At 44.9% G+C, this 22,636-nt stretch overlaps 1 long non-coding RNA gene across 1 annotated transcript in view; it reads left to right on the forward strand.

Moving 5' to 3' along the window:
• LOC135903471 (uncharacterized) overlaps window positions 1-10,272 on the forward strand; it is a 51,757-nt gene extending 41,485 nt beyond the window's left edge. Inside the window, exons 3-4 of the long non-coding RNA XR_010564814.2 lie at window positions 3,609-3,713; window positions 10,129-10,272. This is a non-coding gene — a long non-coding RNA (uncharacterized lncRNA). The remainder of the gene's footprint in view (window positions 1-3,608; window positions 3,714-10,128) is intronic.
• The last annotated feature ends 12,364 nt before the right edge of the window (window positions 10,273-22,636 follow it).

Consider the following 22,636-nt stretch of genomic DNA (forward strand, 5'->3'; position numbering starts at 1 on the left):
TGTTGTCCGATGACTTGAGGTAGGCTTGAACCGCTCGGGCCTGTCCTCCGAGTTGGAGCTGTTCGATCGCAAGGACCTGGCGAATAACTTGGACGTTCTTGATGCCAATAATAATTATATTCCGGTCCCAGGCCGGCCAAATAGCGAGCGCCTGCGACGCCCGCGGAATGCCAGCGGCAGCGTACGTTGCTTCCCCGATCTGGTTGCTGCCCTTAAATTGTGTGAGGTTCAGAGTTCCCTTTGGCTTGATGATGACCACAGCGTCTCCCGCTCCGAATTTCTGCATGACTTGTGGCTTCCAGCGTTTACTTTGAGCTTGCTTGCCAAGAGCCACAGTGGTTACGTGGCCATCACTGCCGCCACTGTGGCTGCGTTGATGTTCGGAACGGGCGCGCGTCGAGGTTGCTCGCTCCCACTGTTCCAACTTTTTCTAGATGGTATACTCCAAAGTTTCATCAAAAACTGGCGTCTCCGCGGTCGAAAGCTCCCTTTCTCGCATGCTGTCTGGGTCATAGCCCCGTACTAGAGCCATGGAGGCCGCGTTTGGTGCGGCGTCCGCGGCTACCGCGCCTACGGCGTTCGCGTGGCTGAAGATTAGAGTCCCGTAGAACTGCCAAAAATTGGCCCACCTAGATAATAACGATGTTCACGGGTTCCTGGTAACTTCACAGATGTAGTCCAACTGGTTTCGGGCGGTGCAGAACAAATTTTTGGCGGCAGGACATCGATTCGATGGAGCCGACGTGAAATGCGTCCACTCTCCTTGACAGCTCGCAGCGCCTCCCGTTTGAATGATGAAACGTTCGGCAAATACTGACGCGCCACGTCGGGGAAAAACGGGGCATGTCAGTGTGCGCCTCAACTCGCGTTAATCTTTTCGTCACAGATCTTTTTGTTAGAGGGCGATTCCGTCGGATGTGATACCGGGGCTGCCTTCCCTCACCGCCGGCGCGCTCGCTTTCGATGCTGATTCAATTTAAGACCGCATTTATACGAAAACTACCTCCAATCATGTCCTATCTTCCAAATGATTATCCAACACGACGGCGAATAAAAATGTGACTGCTTTTATTTTTTGTCAATAATCACCTGAACCCAAGGTGCCAAACAAAAGGTAAAAATATTTGTTATACACTCATTTGAAGCTTGTGCTAATAGCTGCCAGGTATGTCTATTCAGATTAGCAAAATGCTATAAATGCATTGTGGGATGTCGTGTCTGGCGAAGGACGAATCCCAACATAAAAACTTAACTCTTTAATCGACTAACGATCGCAGCGGACGGGCATACCAACGCTACGTTCATCCCAGTAGCGGAAGGTAGAAAGCTGTCCTCAGCCAGGCAGCCTGTTTTTATAGCCACCGTCAGTGACGTATTCCTAGGGTGACGCGGCGGTGGCGCTATGCTTGATCGGCCACGCACTCTAGCGTGCAGCGGTGTTATGCTGGGCCAGATGACAGGAAGACGGAGGGTGCGCAGAAATATGCGCGGAGTGTGTCGCCACAGCATCATGCCCCAACGCTTCATAGCCTCTGAAAGAATGTGTGCAGTCTAAAGGCACTGCAATTGGAGAAATCGCCTCTGACAGCGTTGCCCCACTTTATTAGGTAAATTTTCTGACAAGCATAAATTGCTTGCATGAGTAATTACGCTATCGAGGTAGGTAATAAAGATTGACTATATAATCGACTTGATGAACGATATTTGAATTGCGAATTCGAAGTCAAGCAGCACTTAAATCCGTTGTTCTTAATGACAATCCTGACACTTCCACCACACTCAAGTCACCTGCCCCATGGTTGGCTAACTATTCATTGGAATTCTTCTTATTGGCAATCCGGCATAGCAAAGGAGGCCTTTCTGCGAACCGTTACCTGAAGTGCCAATTCATTTTCTAGCCCACATTATGAACCCTTATATCGACACTGATGCTATTCAGATATCTGCGAAAGCGACATCACCTAGATAAATAAAAAATTTGAATGTATGTCTAAGGGTGAAAATTGACGAGTTTTGTAAACCTATTTATTTATCAGTCTTTATATCGATATTTGCCGTCAAAAGCATATTCTGTTTCTTCGGGTATCCTACCTCAGCACACCATTTTGCAGTGTATGATCCATGCGATTGGACTTCGCTAATTGACATAAAAAAGAAACTACGCGTACATTACTTTAATTATTCTCTTATGCTATGCCAAACTTCTCTTGGGTGCTGCATGTCTTATCAACTGTTACTGTGCTTCAATGCGAACGAAGGCATAACGGCACAGACGTTTCAATATGTAGATACACTTTTGTCAAGGTTGATCTTATCACCTTTTATGTTTGTAACAGGAGGGCAGCACGAACTAGCACGCCAAAGTTGACGAAGCGGTCTTTCACAAGGCTCCTTTCCCCAGCTAATATATAATTGTTTGTACCAGTTTACACCGTGTACAAACAATCAGGGTGCGCGTGCCGTGTAAAGTGAAGCCGTCTAACACAAAAATTACATGTCTTGTGCGCTCAACTATTGAATAAACTCTGAAAGAGTGTCTTAGATGGGTAATATTTCTCCCCAGAAAACAAGGACGCAAAAAGCTAAAATATACAGTTTACGTTGAGACATGTTCTTGCATTCTATAACGTAAAGCTATTCAAAGCTTTCGTATTCCGATTCTGCGATCAGTCCGCTACAATCGGTCAAAAAGGCACCCCCACATCGCCAGTCTGCCACACAAGATCTCAAAAACCGCGAAATCTCCACATTTGATATGACGTATACACACTGCTTATGCATAAATAGAAGTAAACAATATTTCTGATTGGACGCCCTTCGGCCATTAGCCCTCTGCTATTGGTCACAGGTTTTTGGGCAGAGCCCACGTCACCCGTTCGTCAAGCGAAGTCAAAAAACAGCGAAAGGTCATGGCGTCAACGTGACATGTGTGCGTTAACGATTCATTGCTCTCGCAAGCAAAACTGAATTTATTTCTGAATAGCCGGAGGCCGCTCCATTTCGAAAAGATGGTTGTCCGCCGATTGTTCGGGCACCGGTTACTCGCAGCTGCCGGACAGCATGTATTTAGTTGTGCATAATAAAGCTTCTTCCATGGTAGTGTAAGGTTATCGAGCCCTTTCGGCACCTGTACGACAGCGCTCTACCAAATCTGCCGAGGATGCGTCTTAATTGCACTCTTAGCCTACAGTAGCAAGCCGCCACCATTTTCGACCAGCCACCGCAAGCTGGTAAGGGACGACGGACCATTAGCAGACGCCGGCACCATCATCCTCATCCATCATCCATCATCCTCATCCGGTTATTGATTTTCACTGCGCTGCCTCAACCCCATTGAACGCCTCTCCAGTTGGGCGTGCTTCTCGCGTCTGGTCAGCCAATTACATGAGAAAAGCCGCTAAATGTAGGCAATGTTATTCGTTTTCAACACAAACAAAAGTGGCCTCATATAAACAAAAAGAGCGCTTTACTGGGGTTTTAAGAGAACGCTGCGAGTCACCGCCCGATGCTTGCGTCGGTAGTCATGTAAATTTGGCGCCAGGATATTAGAATGAAAGACAAATTGCAATAGCTTGACGTTATCAGGCCTTTGATATACTTTCTTTCAGAATGACCTCGACCAATTCCACGAGATCGTATTCACCATCGCACCAACTTACTGCAACTCTCGTATCGACTACTACAGTGAAGTCTGCAGACCCATCACCACAGATGTAAGCAACGAATATAGTTTTTCCCAGTGTGAGAGCATGCTCGGTGCATATAGAGCCACTCGAACTGCTAGCTATTCGCTATCTATTTCGACTGGCATATGCTATAATGTAGAAGAAATAAAGGTATTTTTTTTCAGAGATCTGGGAGATATAAGAGTGCTTTCAGAGCCTAAATGTGAGATAAAGAAGCGCAAGATGGGGGGCAGGTTGTTTTGGACGATGCACGTGGGTCAATAAAAGCCAAGCAACACTTGTTTTTTTTTTCCATAATGGATCATACGGAACAAATTAGGCTGTGTTGGTGGCTACGAGAAACAATTATTGCCACTTTATTTTACACAAATGAAATTTTTCGTCGAGTGGTGAGGCTTTCATTTTCATAAAAAAAAAAAACACTCCGAGATATAACGTTCGAGATCTTATTTTAGACGTACGTAGGAGGTTAACGAGGTTTAAATAATGGATTTGCGAAGAGAATGAGTTGACCTAATCTCTGAGATAGCCTACGGTTAATCCACACGCGGACAATTACCAGTTTGGTTTTTTACCGATGTACTGGTAAGGAAACGAGCCACACAAAGACAGAACAGCTGCTAGGCGCCACATAATGCATACAAAAAAATTGTTTCACTCTAGAAATACGCAACGCTGCTTGTGAAAAAATGATAAATTTGATAATTTTTGCAAGGTTAAAATTACCTCTTCTCGATCAGGCTAAAAATCTTTAGGAAACGTAGTCGGGTGTTTAAAGTTAAACACAGCAGATAATATGTGTTACCCATACATTTTATGTTTTAATTGCGAGAACTTTCTCTTTTTGAGAATCGCCTTCGCGAAGCACATCTAATACGCACACTGTTCTGGGCGTTGTTATATCAAACGTCCTGTGTAGCGCTTAAGCAAGTGTTCTGAGTTACAGTCGGCTAATTAACGATGACGTGTACTGTTTCGGAGAGGTGGCCCAGAATAATACATTTAATTATCTCTTGGACTCAGCATGCTGTGTGGAACCTATATTGTCCTATAGTTTTCTGGCAACCAGATTTATTTTGCTCCATTATATAGATATATTCATGAGAACAGCTTCTAAGCTAGTTATTATTTGGTTAATATTGGCGTCCTTCAGACTTTTCCTGCCACTCAGATCTGTCTAGCTAGTACAGACACCGTGGCAAAAACGTTTGCTCAGCAATGTGCAAAAAAGTTCGAAACAGCTTCGAGGGTGTAATCTTGGGCGTGGGTTATTTTATATTACCTAACTTGGTATTTTGCATTGTAACGTTCAAAAGAAAAAAGTAAATTGATTGTTTATGCATGGTTGGGTCGCATTTGAGACCATTAAAGGAGTGCGGACACTCAAATTTCGTCTGCTGATTTCTGACTGTGGGGCAATACATAACTTCAAGGGGATAACAATAACTGCTGGCAAGCGCGCGATCACGTCCCCAGTAATTTAACATAAAATGATTTCCTTCAAACCTTTCTAGATTTCAATTTTCTCGCCAGCTGGTCTAGGTAAACTTTGACGTTAGCAGGTTGCCGAATCTAAGGGAATTGGCCTGAACTACCAAGGCGCTGACCACAATGAATTCGTTCATCACCTGCTCAATTACACAGGTGCGTCGACGTTCGTAGTCGACGGAGGTAGGTGGTAAACGCGCTCTTGCGTCTGCAGACCGCGTTTCTGGAAAGGCACGTACAGCCGGTCTGAAAATTAGCAGCCACCATTGTCCTCACCCTCACTCCATCTCGCACGCAAGAATGATATTTTCATGAAAGCTACAGCCACGACTCGAGATAAGGAAACCACTTTTTATATCTCTATGCTGAAATTCCATTAAACTACCGTTTTACCGTCTGCTATCATTGATACTTGGTGAAAACGTTCTTCGTGCGCATGCATTTCATTTGGCCTTTCGATTTGGCGTCTACACTGCTTTAAGGAATGTATTTTGAAATACGCAGTCTGTTAGTGGCGTTCCCGAAGACAGCGTGATATGACAACTTCCGATTTCACCTGCCGTTTTTTTGGAATGAGCGCGTCACTCGATCGCACAGAACTAGCAGGGGCAATTCTTCCTGAATGCCAACTGTCCCAGTGGAATGGCGTAATACCATCTAGGACCAGAAGGCTAAATATTCTCCAGATGGGCAGATAATCAATCTGTAGTGATAAATTGGAGTAGCATATGTAGGCTCTCTTCAAAAATAAATTATAGAGTTTTACGTGCCAAAACCACTTTCTGATTATGAGGCACGCCGCAGTGTACGACTCCGGAAATTTCGACCACCTGGGGTTCTTTAACGTGCACCTAAATCTAAGCACACGGGTGTTTTCGCCCCCATCGAAACGCAGCCACCATGGCCGGGATTCGAACCCGCGACCTCGTGCTCAGCAGCCTAACACCATAGCCACTGAGCAACCACGGCGGGTGTCGCTCTCTTCAAATGAAGCGTGCGAAGTAAGCAAAAACCACACTGCGTAATATTTTATTGCAATGGCAATAAAATGGACACTCCCGCCGCATTTTAGCCCACGTCGCCAGCGTCGCCGTGATGTTGCGCACAACATGCAAGGGCGATAACATTGACACGTGACGTATGCTGTGTGTGCGAGTGAAAGCGTGCGAGGGTGACCCGATGCTTGTGCGCGCAAGAGAGAAAGCGGAGGATGTGCCGTCGTCCGTCGCGCACAAGGCAACGCGGTGAGCGGAGGGACGGGGGAGCCGTTCTCCTCCAGCGGCGGCTTCCAAGCGATTTTCGATGGAGACAGAGCGCACGCGTGCGGAGAGCTTCGGGGGCGCTGTGTTCTCGCCACATCATTTGCATTGAAGCGGGAGGCAGCATGAAGGTCAACTGGGTCGCTGCTCCAGCGTTTTGACGACTGTACGTGGTCACTGAGCGACATGTGCTCATTTTTCTTGGGTGCGCGTGAAACCATGCTTCTTGCGTATTCTTGAGTAGAGCAACAAATGGGGCACAATACTCAACTCTGATAAATCTGTGTTTATACGTATGCGTAGCAAAAAACAACTTCTGAGGGATTGAGGGGAGTAAGGAGTCTGGCTACTTCATCTGGCCGGACCCCTTAGTGATGACAACGAATGTACGTATCTCGGAATTACAATTACTAATAACCTAAACTGGAACAGTCCTAATACTAAGACTGCCTCTCCTGCTTTTCCAAAACTTTGACTACTACGCCGTAAAATTAAAGTCAGCTTCCCTGAAATGAAGTCATTAGCTTATACCACCTGCAGTCGACCCACACTGAAATATATTTAAGATTATTTGGAATTCGCTCACTAGAACTAACTCGAGTGCTCTTGAACACATAGATAAAACGGCCATCCATTTTACTGTCTCCATACGCGGCTGCAAGGACTCCAACCGATTTATTGCACACTGATAAATTTCACACCCTTCATCGAGGGGAAAAATAGTGCCAGTGAAATTTCTTTACTTATTATTATAATCTAAACTTTCTTTAAATCATATATTATACCTTGCCATTTCTGATTCTCATCATTGTCATCCTCTTACTCTCTCTCCTCACGTTGCCAGGGTAAACCACTTTGAGTTCTTATTTTTCTAGAAGCAATACAAGAATGGAATGCTATAGATTTTAGATGTGCTAACTGTGCCAAATCAGTTGAAACTAACCATCTCATAGTTATGTTAAGCAAAATTACTGTATCGTGATGTTTTATTTGTTTTCCTAAGGCTTAATTCTTCCTTTAAATGCTACTATAGCGTTTTAACCTTGTTTATTGCATATATATAGCAGTACCTTGCCACTCCTGCATGGGCCACAATGCATCTAATAAGATAATGAGAAAATATATAATAGTAAGATATGATAATAACAAGGCCTTAATAAGACTTTCTTTTTAAAGGCGAAGCATCAATTGTGATAGTAAACTAGTGAGCAGAAATACGAAGAAATGATAGTTTTATCGGACCTATAAGCTCGTAAACGTAAATATACTAGCTAAATGAACCAGCTTGGGGTCATGCACGCACAAGCAAACATGAACAGATCTCGGCCGATGGCCGCGGAAACTCCCTTTCGAAACACTGGAGTGAGGAAGTGCGGCAGCAGCAGCGAGCGAATTGACCTATGTGCTGCCTCTCCCGTCAATGCGAACTAAGCCACGAAAACACAGCGCACAGTGAACTTTGTCCACATCGCAGATGGCTTTCAAGATACAGCGGCCACGCCCAGATTAGACCAGACTCCTTCTCCCTACCTTCCCCAGGGCAGACAGCGCGCTTCTTCCCCGCTTTCTTTTCTTGTGCGCACGAGATGAGCCGCGATAGCCGGATCACCCTTGCGCGCTTTCACTCTTACTTACTGCATACGGCGCGTGGCAAATATTTGATCACCCTCGAGCTTTATACGGAACCTTAGGCCGGTGGCAGAAGTGCGCTTCGAATGACTATATAATTGCTATTACAATATGAGTAAGCGAACGTATTCAAGAGCAAGAACTCCATGCAACCAAATTTGTTTCTTCGTGTGAAATAAACTCCTAAAAATAACAAGCTGGTAATACAATAAGAATGTTATTAACGTGCAATGAAATCAAGCCCTAATTATTACCAACTGGAATTACAATTTAAATCTGATAAACGCACACTAAATAAGACAACACAAGAAGCAGCCAGGTGAACAAAAATACACCTGAAAGCCCGCTCTGCGAGAAGCCGGAAAAGCCGCCTTTGTGTTATCTATAGCCGCCCTTTCGACATCAACAATAGTTAAACTGAGTAACTACCTATTTCGCAATATTTCGTGGTTATCTGCTAACATTGTAAAAATCACTGGTGGTCTGTTTAGTGGGCTAAAGAACAATGCATAATTGCTAATTTAGAATGGTCCCAAGGCAGATATTGGCAAAATATTCATATAATATTCACATTTCGTATTGTTAAAATAAACCACGTGTACACTAATCCACCCTTATAAAGTGTAACCTACAAACTTTAATTTCTTGCACACTTAGTCGCGCTAAGCGTGGAAAGTGCGTGTTCTTGTTAGACTTGCAAACGATTTTAAAAATTATGAAGATGTGCCAGAAATGCTTTTGCAGCACATAATTACAGCTTTCGCCGGCATTTTTCGTATCCATGGCCGTGGGAGAAATTCCAGCCTATCACGGATGTTCAGTAATACATAGAGGTGAAGTAGGCTTCAAGCACTCTGCAAAGTGAAGTCAAGAGTTAATATATTACAGCGAAGCTCTATGTGGCTAACCGATTCTTCCATCTTTCCGTCTGTTTGTCGCCTATACGCCGAAAACACCTCCGGCGCAACCCCATGCGTAGGGGCCAAAAAAAAAAAGAGACGCGCGGGATTGGCTACGCCAGTAGTGACGCCGATGCTCTCCGTCACTCAGCGCTCAGCAGTTTCTCTCCGGCTCCGAAATGGTTAGGCCACACGTCATACGTATTCCTGAGCAGCAGCAACTTTCTATGAGCAACGCCACGAGCACAACCGGGAACGAGCTCATCTACACAGTACCGATGCTGCAGCCCGGGCACAAGAACAGGCTCGTGCAGTTGAGCGCAAGCAGCAACTACGTTCCGAGGATCGAACAGCTCACCAAGTCATCGTTTAAGGAACTGACGGTTTTAAACCAGTGACAAAAACCAGGGCGGCACGTTTCAGCTTCGCCGGTTATCTATCTGTACGGAATGCTTGGGGAGTGATTTTTATTTATTGCAATCACGCATACGACACACAAAACATCATTCGTTTCAATTAGGAACAAGCACAAAAGAAGCATCCGAACCAGATAATTTATTTTAAGGCGCTCCTGCTAACAAAGCGAAGCATGTAGCGCTTCCCGAATACCTTTCCCGGTAAAGATTACTGCTGCGCAACCTGCCGTGGCGACGGCAGCTAAGGACGTAGGGAATGACTTCACTAGCGTTTTGTATACAAAAGAACCCGCCCAGAAACTTATTTCATTGTTGCTGCACCGCTATGGGTAAGCAGCGCATAGCTAGGACTCCCGACGAGCAGCGTGAATGTGAGGAGTGGCACAAGGGGGGGGGGGGGGGGAGAGGAGAGGACTGGCAGTACGGCCAACGGCGGCGTGTTGTCTGAATGTCCACTACTCCCATTACCCTCAATTGTCATTATTAGCCTTTCATTGCACCAAAACAGCATTGGATAACTCCCCTAGGCAGTTGCAGTGGTAGTTTTCGACAGCTTCGTTGGACATGCCCTTTCGCACGGCCGGGATGGCGAGTCAGTTTTTTCGGATTGCGTTTTGTATGGCAGTCTACCTATAACGAAGCAAAATGTTTCACAGTGCAGACTGCTGTATCGTTGTTTGCTGAATTATAAGACGAGCTTTTTTTGAACTCCGATGCTAAAAGCTAAAACCGAATTTTTTTTTCTTTCAAGGCAATCGGGATATGCTGGGCCATGGTGCGAGGGCAGCTGTCGGACGAACAGTGGTCTCTTTCTGCCTTCACCTGCATGCCTCCTGATCAACCAGATGCCTTTAGCTCACTCTGCCATTAAATTGAGTAATTACTCAGCGCTAAACTCCCTGCTTGTGTCCGTTCAATGCAAACGTCAGCACTAAAAACGCATTCCATGTCATTGCGGACCCTCTAAAGCTCCGGGCGCGGGCTGGGAATGCGCCCAGACCGAAAAGCACGGTGGCGTTGGCACCGATGCGCCGACGGCGTGCATGCGGCGGTACCTCCCATGCACATTGGAATAGATAATATTTAATCAAAACAAAACTTGGTAGCTCGGACCTTCAGGTCATGTGATGATCTCAGCGATGGCCCTTTGCGAAAACAAGGAACGTACGTCTAGCGTCGTCCTTCAAGTGTCTGCAGTAAATTGGCTTTGCGAGCCTGAACAGTTCCATAAGCTTCAAATACATACTTCTCACTTCCGACTTCATACTTCCGACTCTAATTCTCCAAGGCCACCATCATCGTCCTCTTCTTCCCACATTACCGACTGTGACAATATTATTTGGGTCGAAAAAAGAAAAGAGTAAAGAACAAACACAATAAGAACCCCTGTTCGAAGCCGCCATCGCTGTTGTCCCTGGTTCCTGCTTGCCTCGACAGAGCGACCGTTTCGTTGACCTGCAGTGGTGTTTTGGCTGAGTATCGGGTGGTTTAAGGTGTCTCAATAAGCGTATTTTAGTTCCTGGTTGATTGGCATTCCTTGCGTCAGCCGTCTTGAGCTGATGTCGACCAGTTCTCCTGGCCAGGCGCGATCCGCCTGGACAGCATCCCTGCCACCTAATGAATTGCCCATAGATTTATTTTTTCGCAGTGGCGTCAGCACCATTCCTGTGGCGCTTGTGCCTACCAGTGGAGGCTCCATCAGGATCACGAATCCACAGGCTGTCCAGAAGGCACTCAAGGCCACGTCTAACCACTTCCAGACCATCACTGATGTACGAGCGTTCGGACGGGGAGGTATAGTGTGTCGTTCACCCGACCAGACCTGTGTAGAAGACCTCTTGAAATGCACTTCATTCGCTTCCACCCCGGTGAGTGCTTTTATTCCGCCTCACCTTGCGTGCACCAAGGGTCTTGTACGGGGCGTAGACTCCCGATTAAGTCCTACTGAAACCCTGGACAAGCTATCCGCAGCAGGCGTCATTGCCATCTACCGTTGCAATCGACTGGCCAATAACGAGAGGGTTCCGACAGAATCTGTTATTGCAACGTTTGTGGGCACATCATGTCCATCTGAAATAAAGGTGTGGCCTCTTGTGTTCCGTGTAGAGCCGCTTGCGTCACGTCCAATCCAGTGTAAGAATTGTTGGAGATTCGGGCACAGCGCAGGAGGATGTAAGTCTAGCTTGCGTTGCCGCACCTGTGGGGATGGTCATTCTTCAAGTGAATGCTCTACTCAATCTCAAAAGTGCTGCCTCTGCGGGGGAGAACACCCAGCAGACTATTCGAACTGCTCAGCTCGCGCTCAAGAAATACAAATTCTTGAAATAATCGACCGCCGTCGTTGCTCCCGAAGAGATGCAATTTCAGTTATCAAAGACAGGGCCTTCGGATACTCTGGTGTTACAGCGCGCAACACGCCAAGCATGGATCTTAACCTCTCAGAAGCAATTGACTCTGCTCTGGAAAAAGCAATGGCTAAAGCTATGGATAAATTGATATCCAGTGTCTCTGATTGCTTAGCGCAAATCATTTCCAGTCACATGAGGCAAATAATGCAGCCAACTAGGACACCAATGCGGTGCCCAGTATCTAACGCCACACATCGAACGCCTAGCAACGAGATAGAGACGCCTTCCACAGTTGCAGAATATTCCACAGACACTACTTCGCTAGTCCAAACACGTGAGGGTGAGCCCTCTTATTCAGACACTGTTATTGTCACAGACATGGAACTTGACACTCGAGCTCCCAAACGTATGGGGTCCCCAATTTCAAAAACTATGAAACCAAAATCAAAAAAGAGTCAACCAACTCCTGTGCTTACAGAAAGTATTCTAAAGGCGGCAGTTGCCGCTGCTGTGCGTTCAACACCATTGGACAGTTGAAAGTGCTGCAGTGGAACTGTCGTTCTATATTTTCAGCTTCAACAGATTTATCTTGCCTATCTATTCAATTCAACCCAGATATCTTACTTCTTCAAGAAACGTGGCTTTCACCAGAGAAAAATTTTCATTTAAAAGGTTTTCGGTCCTTCCGATTAAATAGATACTCGCGAGGTGGAGGATTAATGATACTTGTTTCCAGTAAAATTTGTCACAAGGCAAAAATTTCTTTTCAAATCATGGACTGCGACTGTGAAATTTTGGCCATAGATTTATGTCTCCCAGGATACCATCCATTTTCAATTATAAATGCTTATTTCCCCAGCGGTGTGCAAAGTACGCGTCAACTTGATAGGGCTGTGGCTGCATGCAGAAAAGAAATTTTGTTTGTAGGGGATTTTAATTCACATCACGTGTCGTGGGGACAAAAAACAGATTTGTGTGGTAAGCGACTTTGGGAGTGGACTATTGATAGTCACCTTTCATGTCAGAACACAGGACAAGTAACGTTTGTTAGAGGACCCTTCCGTTCAGTGTTAGATTTGACATTTTGTAGCGCTGGCATCAAGGTTTTGTCGTGGGTAGCGGTTGAATCAGCAACCAACAGCGATCATCTTCCTGTGTCATTTGAAATCAATTGTCAAATAACATCTTTAGATTACCAGGCATGCACATTTATGGACCATACGAAATTTAAGACTTTCTTGCGTTCTGCCGTTTCGAAACTTGCCAATGCCAATGATAAGGAAATCGCTTCAACCATTTGCTCAATTCTAGAGGATTCCCGGAAGCAAGCTGAATTTGTCATCCCTTCGGCTAAAGGAACCGCTTGTCGTTGGTGGAATAATGAGTGTACGCGGGACTATAGAAAAAGAAAGGCCGCTTGGAAAACGCTCCTGCATAATCAGTGCCCGACCAATTGGAAAAATTATCAGTTTTATGCTGGTGTATTTAAGCGTACTGTTAATCGAGCCAAAGAGGAATACGATATTAGACATTACGATTATCTATCTAATTCAAAAAATAAGCGTGCTTTATTTTCATTCCTTCGTGCTAGAAAGGTGCTACCAACACCCTTAACATTAGATTCAATTGTTTTGACCCCGCAGGAACTGAGCGCCTCCCTAGAAGGGATTGCCGAAGGCTTAGAAAATCGATTTACGGCCAGGCTTCCGGCTATTCATTCTACATTAGGTCCTTGGGATGACTTTACTCCAATTTCCTTAGCTGAACTAAACGAGACTTCACAATGTTTACCGAATTCAGCCCCTGGCCCTGATGGCGTCACAAATGCAATGTTAAAATTATTGTTACAGGAATCGCCTAGCGTTCTTTTAGACCTGGTGAATTATTCAATTAAATATGCATGGATTCCGTTGCATTGGAAGCTTGCCAAGGTAATATTGATGCTTAAGAAACAAGAAGGAAGGTATGTATTAGAGAACATTAGGCCCATTGCGCTTACATCAAACGTAGTAAAATTCATTGAGAGGCTTCTTCACCGTCGCATCATGAAATTTGTTAATGATAATTCCCTTCTTAGTCCCTGTCAGAGTGGTTTCAGGGCCGGCTGCTCCATCTGGCATGCCCACGTCGACTTAGAAAGCCGAATACAACTCGCTCGACGTCATAAGCAATATGCTGCCTTAGTGACGCTCGATATCGCTAAAGCATACGACACTGTGGAGCACACAATATTGATCAATCGGTTAACTTCCTGTGGTGTTCCTGGGTATATAGTAGCGTGGATTCGGTCTTTCTTAGGAGAAAGAGAATTCTATTGCTACGCAAGCGGCATTTCTTCTTCTAGACACAAACAAACGAGAGGCGTACCGCAAGGCTCAGTTCTTTCCCCGGTACTTTTTAATATTCTCATGAGCACAATACCTTGTCATCAAGAAATAACTACTTATGTTTATGCAGACGATATTGCGTTTTTTGCATCTGCAAACGACATCCACACGCTATACCAAGGACTGCAAACTTACCTTTATGATCTGGAGAGGTGGTTAGATGCTAGTCACTTCACCCTGAATGCCAGCAAATGTGCTGTTCTTGTATTTCCGATACGTGACATAGTGCACATTTCATTGTCTTACCACCTTCAAGACATACCACAGGTGGAATCTGTTAAATACCTCGGAATTATTTATAATGCCTCTCTCAACTGGCGCTCACACATAGATCATTTGACTGGGAAAGGTACCCGTGCAATTGGCATATTGCGTAGGCTGAGCAGTCGTCGAATAGGATTGAGAAGAGATACACTCCTAATGATATATCGTATGTACGTTCGCCCTGTATTAGAATTTGGTTGCGTGCTCTTCTCTGGAGCTCCAGCCTACATGTCCCGTCCTCTAATCCTCTTAGAAAGAGAAGCATTACGTCTGTGTTTAGGTCTTCCTAAATTTGTTGCAAATTCTATTCTTTATCTAGAATCCCGTGTTCCGCCGCTTTCGTGCAGGTTCCGGCTTTTGACGGTGCAGACGTTCTTAAGGATTTACGAATCACCACTGCGTCATCCCCAAATAATTTTTATTTCACAACCTGCGTTGTTTTTCGGTGTCATCTGGCCGCGACTACATAATCCGCAAATTATATTTGTGCAAAAATTACTTGACTCTTTGGGCGTGCGCATATGCGATGTGCTTCCTATTACCGACAGAGCTGTTGCCACGGATATTCAATTTGATGACATTTTTCCTAATAATGCAAAATTACTTCCACACCGTATTCTAGACGGTATATTACAAGATCACCTGAAAAACCTTCAAACAAACGTTGTAATTGCTACAGATGCTTCACAATGTGAAGAAAAGTCAGGTGTAGGAATTTTCTCCCCGATTCTCGATTGGACATTTTCTCTTCGGCTGCCAGATTTCATACCGATTTTTTTAGCCGAATTCATGGCCGTGGTACTGGCATTACGCAAATTAGGACCATCAATTACGTCAGCCGTGATAGTCACTGATTCTTTATCATTGTGCTCATCTCTTACTGCTTCTAGTGATTCTCGCGTGATGAGGACATTTCAATCATTGGTACCTGGTTACTTGAGAAGCGTGCGTTTGATTTAGGTGCCTGGCCATAAAGGACTAATCATTAATGAAATTGCAGACTCTCTAGCCAAGGCATCGATAAGTGGCCCGATTCTTCCTTGCTGCCCTTTGACTGCTTATGTTACTGCAGCTAGATTTCGCAGGAGTATCATTATACAGTCAGTATCAGGCTCCGCAATTACTAACTCGGCGGATTACGGACATCTACTGCACCCTTGGAACATAGATTTTTGCCGAACACGGAAAATTGAAGTGTCCATCACGAAGCTGCGCTGCCGTATACCTGCATTGAACTTCTACCTCCACAGGTCTGGTCTGGTCCCCTCACCATTATGCTCATTCTGTGGCGAAGCGGAGACAATCGACCATTTCTTGTTGTCTTGCAGACGTTTTTCTATTATAAGAAAACGACTACTCGAAATCCCGCTTCGCTCTATTGGTCTACCTGTATCAGTGCCTGTGATCCTGTCTTTTGGAGCCTCCATTGTTGGGTTCAGCAACAGAAATATTTGCTTGGCGATCCAAAATTACCTCATTGAAACCAATCGATTCCCATGTTAGGTTGATCGTTCTCCCTCCCAACCATAGCTTCTTTTTTATTTCTTATCTTTTATTGATTATTATTGTTATTATTATTATTATCTTATACCCGGTTTTCATCTGATTATTTCCTTTTTTCTCCAAACACAAAACGTTTACTTTTAAACTCGCACGCCCAAATTGTTAACTCCCTTGTTATCATTATTATTTTTAGGCACCTAATTAAACCGCCCGATTCTTGGCCAATCCCCCACTGTGGGTATGTGCCACGGCCACTAAGGACAACAACAACAACAACAACAACAACTGACTCAACCACTGAGCGACGCCGCATTTCAGTTAGAGCAGGACGCATGCGCGTGTTTTATCCCTATCTCCTAGTATACTTAGCTGTTTGTGCTTTCGTAAATAAACTCCTGTATGGAATTCCTGCATGTTAAAAGCTATATCCTTATTAAGAGTCGGATTCCTGAATTATAATGTCATAGCTGCTAACATACAGGAATTTTATAGCATTATCTAGAGGGTGACACGTCTTGTGGAATTTATGAGTGGTTCAAGTTGAAATACGTGCCTACATCCTGTCATGATGACCAGCAAGTCAAAAGCTTCTATGAAGACGTGGAATCGGTGATAGGTAAAGTCATCGCAGGAGCCTGAAGAGCTGATTATGAAACACCAATGTATGAAAGCCTCTAACGCAACAGCTAGCATAGAACTAACATAAATTTCCAAGTTATTCAACAAGCGTAAATTAGCTGACATAAGGAAGTGTAATATGAATAAAATTGAGCATGCTCTCATGAACGGAGGAAGCCTAAAGCAGGGAAGAAGAGACTAGGAATAGGCAAGAATGAGAAGCATGCGCTAATAGACAATGCCGGCAATATCATTACTAATGTGGGTAAGATAGTTCAACTGGCTGAGGAGTTCTATACTGATTTATACAGTACCGGTGGCATCCACGACGATAATGCAAGAGGGAATAGTCTAGATCAATTTTACATCCCACAAATAACACCGGAAGAAGGAAAGAAAGCTTCGAGAGCTATTCGAAGAGGGAAGACAGGTGGGGAGAATGAGGTAATAGCAGATTTGTTGAAGGATGGTGGGCAGACTGTTCTAGAAAAACTGACCACCCTGCATGAGCAATACATCATGACCTCAAGCGTACCGGCATCTTGGGAGAACGCGAATATAATCTTAATCCATAGGAAAGGGGACGCCAAACACTTGAAAAATTATAGACCGATCAACTTACAGTCCACTGCTTACAAAGAATTTACTGAGGTAATCGCAAATAGAATCAGGAACACCTTAGACTTCTGTCAACCAAAGGACCAGGCCGGATTTCGTGAAGGCTACTCCACAATAGACCATATTCACATTATCAATCAGGTGATAGAGACATGTGCGGAATATAACCAACTCTTATATTAGCTTTCATTGATTACGAAAAAGCGTTTGATTCAGTCGAAACCTCAGCATTCATGGAGGCGTCACGGAATCAGGGGGAAGACGAGCCGTATGTAAAATTACTGAAAGATATCTATTGTGGCTTCACAGCCACCGTAATCCTCCATAAAGAATGCAGCAAAATTCCAATGAATAAGGGTGTCAGGCAGGGAGATACGATCTCTACAATGCTACTCACAGCGCCTTTTCAGGAGGTGTTCAGAGACCTGGATTTGGAAGAAATGAGGATAAAAGTTAATGGAGAATACCTTAGTAACTTGCGATTCGCTGATGATATTGGATTGCTTAGTAACTCAGGGGACCGATTGCAATGCATGCTCACTGACCTTGAGAAGCAACGTTAAGGGTTGCTGACTGGATTCTAAGAGAAGGGAAGCGTAGCAGGGGGCGGCAGAAAGTTATGTGGGCGGTTGAGATTAAGAAGTTTGCAGGGACAACGTGGCCACATTTAGCACATGACCGGGATAGTTGGCGAAGTATGGGAGAGGCCTTTGCCCTGCAGTGGGCATAGCCAGGCTAATGATGATGATGGTGATGATGAAATAACTCTGAGATTGAGAGGCAGGGATGGTTCTAACTTTATTTCTTGTGTCTTTTTGTCTCGCCCTTTTCCCGTAAATAAATAAAAGTAGCCCTATATATATTGACGGTAAAATGTATAAAACCTTCGGGGACTCGATATCTTATGGCTACAGGCCAAACGTTTTGAAAGGAATGAATAGCGCTTGCGCAATATAGCAGCTCCATTGGCAAGAATCCCATCCTTGATAACGAAGGCCTGGTAGTAGGTGAGCACCGAAAGCTTGGTCAGATGGCAGCTATTCACATTCATGCTTTAGGTGTCGCGCGAAACGAGATTGCGCGCTCCCGTTTACTGAGCACCACAGTGTAGCCAGTTAAGAAATCCATTAGTCACATGTTCGAGTCCGAAGCACCTATAGCAAGCTTTTAAATTGTTTTTAGCGGGCAGTGAGTGATTTTACTTGTACCGTTTCGCAGAGATCACCAGAGCATGGTAAATAACGCATAGTATAAATTTTGTTAAAATCCGTGGGTCGGAATATATAAGATGAATAATACCTACGCGAATACACCACGATCCCGTCTCACCTTACGGCACGTGCTTTACGGTATGTAAAAGATTATGTGCATCATATACATATATGCCAGTCGTTGTTAAGAAAAGCTTCCTTTGACATTTACGTGATTACTAAAGTGAACGTTATGCTTTTAGGCTTGCGAATGCAATACCGATGATCATACCTTTGCAATCTCTGCAAAGTTTGCGCAAAAAGTAGCGTGCTTATATGGCCACACAGTACGTCAATATTTTGATGCAAGCGCTTCAAAGTAATCGTGACCGCTGTTTAATTCGACACAAAATCTCTTTAAGTAATCAACGAACATTTCGTTATCATCATCAACCTATTTTATATCCACTGCAGGACGAAGGCCTCTCGCTGCGATCTCCAATTACCCGTGTCCTGCGTCAACCGATTCTCACAACTTGCGCATGCGAATTTCTCAATTCTTCACCCCAAATCTACGGCCATCCTCGACTCCGTTTCCCTTCTCTTGGCACCGATCTTGTAAGCCTCATGGGGTGCTATAACGTAAAACAATTCCAAACTTTTCTATTCCAATTCTGCAATCAGCCCACCACGATTGGTCAAACACTTCGTTGGACCACCCCCTCTTCACCTGTCTGTCACGCGACGTCACGAAAACCGCGATATCTCCCCATATTATATGACGTGTACACACTGATTATGCATAATTTTACCAGACAAACCAAAATAGTTATTTCTGATTCGACGCCTTCTCGCCATTAGACCTCGGCTATTGGTAAAAAGTTTTCGGGCTGCACCCACTTCACCTGCCTCTTACGCGACGTCACAAAGCCGCAAAAACTTACCGCGTCAAAGTGACGCATACGCGTTAAAGATGCATTATTATGCTAAAAAAACTTAATTGTTCTTTCTCTATAGCCGCAGGCTGCCCCACGCTGAAAGAAATACAAGATGGCTGTCGCCAATTGCTCCGGCACCGACTGCTCACCCCAGCCGGAGAGCAAGGGTTTATTTGCGTGTAGTAAAACTTTTGGCGTGGCCGTGTAACGTTTTCGAGATCTTTCAGCACGTTTACAACCTCGTTCTGCCAACTCTTCTTTGCGGAGGATCCGTTTTAGCGTCATTCGTAAGCTTCCGATGCATGCCGCCACGCTTGTCGACGAGCTACCGCAAGCTAAGTAAGAAAAAGGGGGCCAATCGCAGACGACGGCACAACCCTCTTCATCTGGTTATCCATATTCAGTGCAGTGGTTCGGCCCCATCGAATCCCGCTCAACTTGAACATGCTCCTCGCCTCTTATGAGCCAATTAGATAAGACAAGCCGCTCAGTGCAGGCAATGCTATTCGTTTTTCAAGCAAACAAAAGTGACCTCCTATTACGAGGGGATCATTTCATTGGTTTGTTAAGACAGCCTTGTGGGTGACCACCCGATGCTTGCGTCGGCAGTTACGCAACCTTGACGTCAGGAGATTGGAATAAAAACATATTTCAATAGTTTTATGTTATATGGCCCAAGGTTCACCCGTTGTCTAATCTACGCAATACATGACCTGCCCAGCTCCATTTCTTTCTCTTATTAAAGAGATGCTGAAACACTTTTTCGCAAAAAAATGTGTTCCCTGCGGCATTTTACAGTTTTTAGTCCATTGAACACAAATAGCTAGTTTAAAAAGGGCGGAAACAAACGCAAGCGGCTGTTTTTTGCAAGAAAACGCGCACCAGCGCCTCAGGGCAGCGCGCCAACGCCGCTGTTGCCCGTGATTGGTCGATACCACTGCGACGTGATTCACGGGGTTCACCTGTCGGCGCCGCCATTTCTGAGCGTAGCACGCTGTTCTGGTCTGGCTTTACAGATGAGTTGTAAGCATTGGGGAACGTTCTCGCTGCGTCGGACAGCTTCTATTTTCGCCTTACATGTTCGAACCGACAGCCGATACAGAAAACAATGGTGGCAAGACGATGTTGAGTGTGGTAACAGCGAGAATTGTGTGTGCAGCTTCTCGATCATTGGAAATATTATTAGCTGGTACGTATGTTTTTTCATGTAGCTGCACGTTGCAATGACAGGAGAAAAAACGCGCTAAATTGTCACTGGGAACTTGCTGCTGGAAGAATGTCGAAGCGCTAACTTCTCATTAGATTGTAAACACGGGTGTAATTCCGCGATGTCAAGCACCTTCCCACTGCTTGTTTAAAGTTCGGTGGTTTTTTGCATGTTCATACACGATCGCGAACATAAGTACCGCGTTTTAAAGCACGCATATGCAGTGCCGCGAGGTACAGTCATGGAAGTTGCTTATGATACACATCCAGATCGAGATGGGCAGGGGGATTATATATGCAATATCCAGACTATGGTTCAACGAGTTTGCTATACTGGCTCGATCAAGAATCGGTATGCGTGCTGCATTCTAGTGCTGACATAGAGATATTAGGCAGTTTTAGCACCACCGTGTGGTAAATACGCTAACATTACGGTAACTACAACCATACGTCGAATGTGGCTAGGCAAGCCTAGCAACGCTAGCAACAACGCGTTTTCGCATTGGTCGTAAAGTTTTCCGGCTGCGCTAAAACTGTGCAAATGCTCACATTTCCCGAGTGCATCAATGTGGGCAGCGGCACACCGGAATTTGAATACCGATTGCCCGCATCGTTGTCAAGCTCCTATGATAATCACTGTCGCGGAAATGGTCCGAGCACAGCAGAGTTGATTTCGTCGGCACGAAATTCTCTTTCCTCCCCACACGAACCCACTGCGCTGCAAGATTCTTGTGCTTCGGGAACATGTGAAACACCGCATCGTCTCGCCCGCCTGTGTTCGCACAGCCGAATGCTGCGCAAAACGAGGGCATGTTGGGCGCTCTTGGCTGTAGGCACTCACGTAGCACAGAAAGGAAGCACAGTTCACAAAAATCGCAAAAGAAAGCAAACGTCAGCGGCGGCAGATGTCTCGTAGCGTCGTTTGGTAAAGCGTAGGACGGAAAGAAACAGGCCAGCACATGCCAGCACGCCGGTCCACCGGCACGCTCTCCGGGAATGACGTCACTCTCGCCGGTTCTTTCCTCTGGCTGCCTCCTCACCCGGCACTTCGGAAAGTGACGGGGCCGTGTCCGCAGGGCGGATTTAGAAAGCAATTTCCGGCACTTGTATTACCAAAACGAAGAAAAAAATTTCAGAACCGTAAATTTATAGTTCTGTCCTTCTCAACCTCAGCAATTCATGCAACTTGAAAACCGTTTCAGCTTCCCTTTAATGTCCATTATAAAATCGGCTATCCCCTTTTGCTCTCTGATCCACAGCACTATCGTCCTGTCTCTTAACGCTACGCCTGTCAGTCTTCGTTACATCACTCTTTGCGCGGTCCTTAACTTATTCTCGAACTTCGTCAATCTCCAAGTTTCTATCCCATATCTTAGCAAATACGGAATGGATAGACTTTAGAACTTTCTTTTCGATGATAAAGGTACGCTTCCAGTGAGGATCGGACAATGCCTGCCGTGAACACTGCAACCAATTTTTATTCTTTTCTAAATTGCCCTGTGAGGGTCAGGGTCCCTTGCGATTAAATGACCTAGGTAAACACACTCATTCGCAGCCTCTACAGGCTGCCTGACAATTTCGGACTCTTGTTCGCTTGCCAAGCTATTTATCATTAACTTTGTTTTCGGCGTTTTAATTTTCAACCTCACTCTTACACTTTCCCTGTTAAGGTCCTGAAATACTTTTCGCAACTCGTCCCCGGTGTTGCTGAATGGGACAATGTCGTCTGAAAACCGAAGGTTGTCCTTCATTCTCACTCCTAAGCCCTCCCAATTCAATTGTTTGAATGCTTTTTTCAAGCATGCAGTGAATAAAGTTGGAGAGATTAGCATTGGAGGGTAATACCAACTTTTTTTTATAGAGTAGTAAGATAGCTGTGGTATCTGTACAAATATTTTGCAAGATATGGACGTAAGTTCCTGTCCTTCTTGATTAAATATCGCCTCTTTGAATGCTGCTATCTCTACTGCATCAAATGCGTTTTCGTCTTCTATGAAACCATATCGAGAGGCTGATTGTACGCTGCATATTTCTCGATTACCTGATTGATTACATGGAAGTGAACCATTGTAAATTTCCCTTCCTGAAGCGAGCCTGATTCCTTGCTTGACTATAGTAAAGCATTGCCCTTATTCTATTGGAAATTATCTTTGTGTATATTTTATACAATACTTGAAGTAAGCTAAT

The sequence above is a fragment of the Dermacentor albipictus genome, chromosome 7 (genome assembly GCF_038994185.2).
Source record: "Dermacentor albipictus isolate Rhodes 1998 colony chromosome 7, USDA_Dalb.pri_finalv2, whole genome shotgun sequence".
Lineage (NCBI taxonomy): Eukaryota > Metazoa > Arthropoda > Arachnida > Ixodida > Ixodidae > Dermacentor > Dermacentor albipictus.